Source organism: Bison bison, unplaced genomic scaffold, assembly GCF_000754665.1.
Source record: "Bison bison bison isolate TAMUID 2011002044 unplaced genomic scaffold, Bison_UMD1.0 scf7180017864020, whole genome shotgun sequence".
In the NCBI taxonomy this organism is placed as follows: domain Eukaryota; kingdom Metazoa; phylum Chordata; class Mammalia; order Artiodactyla; family Bovidae; genus Bison; species Bison bison.
The window spans coordinates 1693532-1700599 of NW_011494592.1; the positions used below are offsets into that span (position 1 = coordinate 1693532).

The window sequence follows — 7068 nt, forward strand, 5'->3', positions numbered from 1 at the left end:
TCTCTTCCTTTTTCGATGATCCAGCGGATGTTGGCAATTTGATCTCTGATTCCTCTGCCTTTTCTAAAACCAGCTTGAACATCTGGAAGTTCTCCAGGCCTGGCTTGGAGAATTTTGAGCATTACTTTACTAGCGTGTGAGATGAGTGCAATTGTGTGGTAGTTTGAGCATTCTTTGGCGTTGCCTTTCTTTAGGATTGGAATGAAAAGCAACCTTTTCCAGTCCTGTGGCCACTGCTGAGTTTTCCAAATTTGCTGGTACATTGAGTGCAGCACTTTCACAGCATCATCTTTCAGGATTTGAAACAGCTCAACTGGAATTCTATCACCTCCACTAGCTCTGTTTGTAGTGATGCTTTCTAAGGCCCACTTGACTTCACATTCCAGGATGTCTGGCTCTTGGTGAGTGATCACACCACTGTGATTATCTGGGTTGTGAAGATCTTTTTTGTACTGTTCGTCTGTGTATTCTTGCCTACCTGAAAATAATTAAAAATATAGGTAGGAGGAGTGGGATGAATTGGGAGATTGGGATTAACATATATACAGTATTGATACTGTGTATAAAATGGATAACTAATGAGACCCTGGTGGTTTTCCTGGTGGTTCGGTCAGTAAAGAATCCACCTTCAAAGGAGCAGACCACCTGCAATGCAGGAGACCCAGATTTGACCCCTGAGTCAGGAAGATCCCCTGGAGAAGAAAATGGGAACCTATTCCAGTATTCTTGCATGGGAAATCCCATGGACAGAGGAGCCAGGCGGGCTATAGTCCATGCGGTGGTAAAAGTCGGATGTGACTTAGCAACTGAACCAATGAGAACCTACTGTATAGCACAGGGAACTCTACTCAATGCTCTGTGGTGACCTAAACGGGAAGGAAATGAAAAAAAAAAAGTGATAGATGCATACGTATAACCGATTCACTTTGCTGAACAGTAGAAACTAACACAACATTGTAAAGCAATTATACTCCAATAAAAATTAATTTAAAAATAAAACATAGGCAGAAGATGAGAGCAAGATAGAGAAGCAGAGGTCAAGAAGAACAGAGCAAAGAACCCTGGGTGTGAATCTAGTTGAAGGGACTCTGCAGAGGATGAAGGGCTGTGAACAGGAAGCAAATGGCAGACTCTCTCCTGAGTCCCTGTCCACAGAGCTTCGGCCGAGTCAAAACTGTCTTTCTGTTACAGATTAGAACAGTGACTCCAAAATTTTGAGTGGGAGGATACCTTTAAACATAAACATATTTCTTTTCAAATATCTTCATGTGTTAGTGACAGTAGTTTAAATATGATTAGCCAACCATGGGACTAAAAGCTACAGTGAATTCAGTAATATCACAAAATTTGTGCTTTATTCCTCATGATGGCATCTGCATGTACTTGAAAAATAGCAGGTAATAATGACTGTGCAAGAGGGGAGTTTTCTCAGATGGTAGGTGGGGAGAGCATGCGGGTCAGGGACCCACCACAGTGGCTCCTGGGTGAAGGCAAGCCTCGGTCTCAAAGGGGGCCATGGGAGGAAGGCCCTGAAAGGCCTACCACGGTGCTGCCTTAGACATGCATCCACTGGGCTTCCCTCGGCGGGTTGTGAGGATCAGACAAAGGACTTGGCAAGTGGTAAGAATATAATGAATGAGCAACTACAGCATCAATAACTTAAGCAATATAAATAGCTAAACATATATTACATTTAAAAAAACACTATTTCCAAATTTGTTGTTGTTCAGTTGCTGAGTCGCTAACTCCGTCTCCTGCTTTGCAGGTGGCTTCTTTACCATCTGAGCCACCAGGAAGCCCTTTCATTTACTATAGTGCATTTTAAAGAGGAGATATCAACTTGCAATATGTATTTTTTAAAATTTCAACTTATGTTCCAGCTAAAGGGGCTTTCTGGTTAATCCTTACCCAAAATGAAATTTAATTTAGCAGAACAGCCCTATTCCTGAGGCACCCTGATTAACCGAGGTTTTATTATGAAATACAGAAATGTTTCATGTGTGATGTTCGTTCACCTAAAGGCAGATTTCAAAATGGAAATGTCAGTAAAATCCTCTTAGTTTTTCTGAAGTTATGGAGCTCCTGTTAAAATTTTTCCTATCTAAAATTAATTCCACTCTGCTGCTAATAACAAAAAAAAGTTTTTTTTGAAGTGTGATCACTTTTCTATCTCAAAGGAAGCATGCTTCAAGTTTTAAAGTTCTGATCTGTGTGTTTATAACCACAGGAAGTATTCCTTGGCAAAACACATCCATTGATGGAGGAATGCATAAAGAAAATGTGGTACATATATACAAAGGAATACTACTCAGTCATAAAAAATGCCATTTACAGCAACATGGATGGACCCAGAGATCGTCATACAGAGAGAAGTCAGAGAAGGACAAATATCATATGATATCACTTCTATGCAGAATCTGAAAAAATCGTACAAAGGAACTTGTATATAAAACAGACATAGGATCATGGATGTAGAAAATAACCTTATGGTTACCAGGCAGGGAAAAGGGGAGGGATAAACTGGGAGATTGGGTTCGACACACTATACATAAAACAGATAACTAACAGAAACCTACTGTATAGCACAAGTAACTCTGCACAATGTTTTGTAATGACCTATATGGGGAAAGAATCTAAAAAAAGAGTGGAGATATATATATGGAGATATATATATATATATGTACAACTGATTCACTTCACTGTACACCTGAAACTAACACAACATTGTACATAAATTATAGTCCAAAAAAAAAAAAAAAAGATTGCACAGCACACTAACTTTCCTCTAATTTATTTTAACCCTAAATTGCAGTCGACTTTATGGTGTTGCTTTCTCTGTTTTTCTTTAAACAATTGGATAATGCGTATCTGTTTCCTGAAGTCCTGACCATAATTCAAAGCTAGAAGCAGGAGAATTATATTGATCAGATGGGGAATACAGCTTACTTTATTTGGTTTGTATGAAATTGACTCTGTATTTGTGTGTGTGTGTTTTTAAAGCTTAATCCTGTCTGTCCCTAAGAGATGGATTTCATGGGTTTCCAGCCAATTCTTTCTCGAATCTGAAAAGGTAATGGAGATGTACTTGGGAGTTTTGGTGAGAAATAGACAAAATGTGGATAAAATGAAGCACTGAAATCTGAAATTCCATCAGCATTTATTTTGAAACTCCTTTTTTTTTTAAGATTTTTTTTTTACCTGGACCATTAAAAAAAAAACTCTTTATTGAATTTGTTACAACATTGCTTCTGCTTTGGTTTATTGGCCAGGAGGCATGTGGGACCCTAGCTCTCCAACCAGGGATGACCAGAGATTGAACTCATACCCCTTGCACTGGAAGGTAAGTCTTAACCACCAGATGACCAGGGAAGTTCCTGAAATTCTGATAGTGAGTTCATCTAGTTCCAGTTCAGTCACTCAGTTGTGTCTGACTCTTTGCGACCCCGTGAACTGCGGCACGCCAGGCCTCCCAGTTCATCACCACCTCCCGGAGTCTACTCAAACCCATGTCCATTGAGTCGGTGATGCCATCCAACCATCTCATCCTCTGTCATCCCCTTCTCCTCCTGCCCTCAATCTTTCCCAGCATCAGGGTCTTTTCAAATGAGTCAAATCTTCACATTAGGTGGCCAAAGTATTGGAGTTTCAACTTCAACATCAGTCCTTCCAATGAACACCCAGGACTGATCTCCTTTAGGATGGACTGGTTGGATCTCCTTGCAGTCCAAGGGACTCAAGAGTCTTTTCCAACACCACAGTTCAAAAGCATCAATTCTTCGGCACTCAGCTTTCTTTCTTTATCCAACTCTCACATCCAAACATGACTACTGCAAAAACCATAGCCTTGACTAGATGGACCTTTGTTGACAAAGTAATGTCTCTGCTTTTTAATATGCTGTCTAGGTTTGTCATAACTTTCCTTCCAAGGAGTAAGTGTCTTTTAATTTCATGGCTGCAATCACCATTTGCAGTGATTTTGGAGCCCCCCAAAATAAAGTCTGACACTGTTCCCACTGTTTCCCCATCTATTTGCCGTGAAGTGATGGGACCGGATGCCATGATCTTTGTTTTCTGAATGTTGAGCTTTAAGCCAACTTTTTCACTCTCCTCTTTCACTTTCATCAAGAGGCTCTTTAGTTCTTTTTCACTTTCTGCCATAAGGGTGGTGTCATCTGCATATCTGAGGTTATTGATATAAAGGCCTCTTTTCAGTCCTCTTTGCTAATGCTCACAGCCCTTTGTTCTTGGCAAACTCATGAAGGTTTGGAGTTTCCATCCATCATTAAAGATGTATTAAGTGTCTGCCTTGTCCTGGGTCTGTAGGAAAAGGTGCTGGAGCCACAGAAGAGACTCTGACATGGTCCTGCCCTCAGGCTGTTTACATCTGAGTCAAGAGGGATAACACAATTCAAGGGCAATAAAGCTCTTTATACAGGTGGAAGACCCACAGCACTAATGCTAGTTTTATAGCCAAAAGTCACTTGAGGGCAAATACTATGACTTGCTCATTTCTGGCTTCCTGTGGAGTACTCTCCCATTTAGTAAGTCGGCAATAAATATTAATTAAATGTAACCGAATGACCAAAAATAGAATTGTTTATCCCACACAAAACAATTTACCCAACTTTTCTGTTTCTGATATGGGCACTTTTTCTTTGCCGATACTCACATCCAAATCCCTCGGCGACACTGGAAGCCTGTTCTTTTCTGCCCCCACATCCAGTACTGTCCATTCCTTTTGAGCTTCTCCTCTCAACTTTTCTAGACCTGTTCCCATCCAGTCACACCATCCCAGTTTGAGTTATTACCTTTCTAACTTCCAAACTTCTATTTTTATTAAAAAAATTTTTTTTAAGTGTTGTAAACTTCTGACAGGTCAGCATTTTTTGGCAAAGACACCAAATGAGTTATCCCGCCACCACAATGATGCCCACACTTAATTCCTGCTGCTCTGGAGCTTAGAACCCTGAAGACAGAGTCCACCTAGGTCTTGCCAAGGACAAGCTTGGGGAGAGGGAAGGAAGAAGTCGAATTGCAACAAGGTTTCTCTCTGGAGCTGAGATGCCTGATGGCCTTTTGTTGCCTGTGATCATTGGAGGAGGAGCTCCATTGGGAAGTTTCATTTTGAACCTGATTAAACTCAAGAAATTGAGTTTCCTAGAGGAATGGCAGATGAGCTGGGAGCTCCCTGAGGCTGCAGGTTTGAGAGTTAATCCCCGAACATCAGACCGGAAATATACAAAAAATGATTGAGCCTCTCTAAAAAGAAAGGTAGACATTAATGAAAACAAACGGGCCAATATTGTTTCAGGTATATGACTGTTAGAGGTTAGGAGAACATGCCAGATAAGAACAGATGTGGGCAAGTCAGAAAGATAGTGATGTTAGATAAATGAACAGATAGATGACTGCATTTCAGGAAACAGCAGAAATGCCATGTGCACAGAAAACTGTGCCAGATAAAGACTGAGAAAGAGATGTTGGGTTTCAGACAGAGAATGTCCTTGGTGAGTTTACAAAGACCCAGAGAAGGAAGAGGAGTTCAACTCTCGATTCAGTGAAGGTTACAAAGCAGAGGAGTAGCAAAAAAACTGGGTCAATGTTGTTATACCTATTTTGAGTAAACTAATTTACAACTGGGCCAGACCATTTACTATAAACTCTGCTTTCCTTCTTAGGAAGACAAAGTTTTCACAAAACAAGACTGAGGGAGCTTCTTTCTCAAAGATGTAGAACAGGTGGCTGTCTCTGATACCCTGACCTTGGACTGATGGTGGCTCAGTGCCCTGATCCCCCTCAGCCACTGACCACTGAGTGCTTCCTACTGCCTGCAAGTATGCCAGGGACTTCCAGAGGAGCTGGGCAAATATTATCTCCATGTTGGATAGATTTTCGATAGGGTAAGAAACCCTTGTTCCACAGTTAAAGAAGCAGACAGTCAAACACTCAACTGGGACTTCAAAGCTATACTGGTTCCAGGACCCTCCTTGGGTACTTGTGTTGGGGAAGAGGCATTCATTCAGTGACATCACCTTGTCACCTGGGGTAAATTACGATTGCTTTAATATAATGAGAGGCCAGGAGCCTAAGGAAGACCCTCATTAACATGAATCCGGGCTATTACACCAGGATATCAGAATCATTTGAATAGTAGTATTTCCTTTGGGGAAGCCACATGGGGGGAGATTGATGATAGACATCTGGATACATGTGCCTGTTTAAGGAACCCTGTGTCTTGCCCCTCCTCTTGGGTTTCAGTCTTCCAAGTGTGTTTACAGGTAAGCATGTGGCCAGGTGGCCGGACGGTCCCACCACCAATGACAACTCTTGGGACCTACATTCCTGCAGTTCCACCCAGGATTTCGCCCCGTGGGCGGGTTCGAGCTGGACACAGAGGCAGGCACATTGTGGTTTCCTCTTCTGCTTTTAAGAACTGCTTCCGAAGATAATGAGGGAGTCAAAAAGTGTCTGGTTGGGAAAGTAAATAGATACGAGGAAAATAAATAAAAATGCCCAGAAGCAACTACACAGAGGAAGTGACATTTTTCTGTAAGTCACTTTTCTGATGGACCGCAGGCCTGCTCCGCCGAGGGTGTCGTGGGAAGGCTTCCGGGAGAGGGGGCGGTGGCCAAGCCCCAGGGCGTCCTGATAAGAAAATCAAACAAAAAGGGGATGGACCGACCACCCGTCGGTCCTTCGAGGCCGGGTTGCTGCTGTTCTCGCCTCTCCCGTCTTCCTATTCGCTCCCGGGCGCGCAGGGTCGGAGCCGGGCCTCCCCTCCCCTCGGCGCCCGGCACGGCCCGGCCCGGCCCAGCGCAGGGTCCTCTGGGCCGGGCGGCGCCCGCGTTTGAGCCTCAAGACAGTCCCGGCGCCGCCCGAGCCGGGCCGCCGTGCGCGCCCAGGTGGGTCCCGGGCGGCGGGCGCGCGGGCCTGGGCGGCCCCGGCGGCGTCACTGGGCGGAGCGGAGGAGGACGAGGAGGAGGAGGAAGGGCGCGCGGCGGGCGCAGCCGGGAGGGGCGGGGGCGCCGCGGCGGGAGCGAGGCCGGAGCCGAGCGGGCCGGCGGGCGC

At 44.0% G+C, this 7068-nt stretch overlaps 1 protein-coding gene across 1 annotated transcript in view; it reads left to right on the top strand.

Moving 5' to 3' along the window:
• Positions 1-6700: 6700 nt before the first annotated feature.
• NCK2 (NCK adaptor protein 2) overlaps positions 6701-7068 on the top strand; it is a 117322-nt gene continuing 116954 nt past the window's right edge. Inside the window, exon 1 of the mRNA XM_010834122.1 lies at positions 6701-6902. The gene's annotated coding sequence lies outside the window, so the exon portion shown is untranslated. The remainder of the gene's footprint in view (positions 6903-7068) is intronic.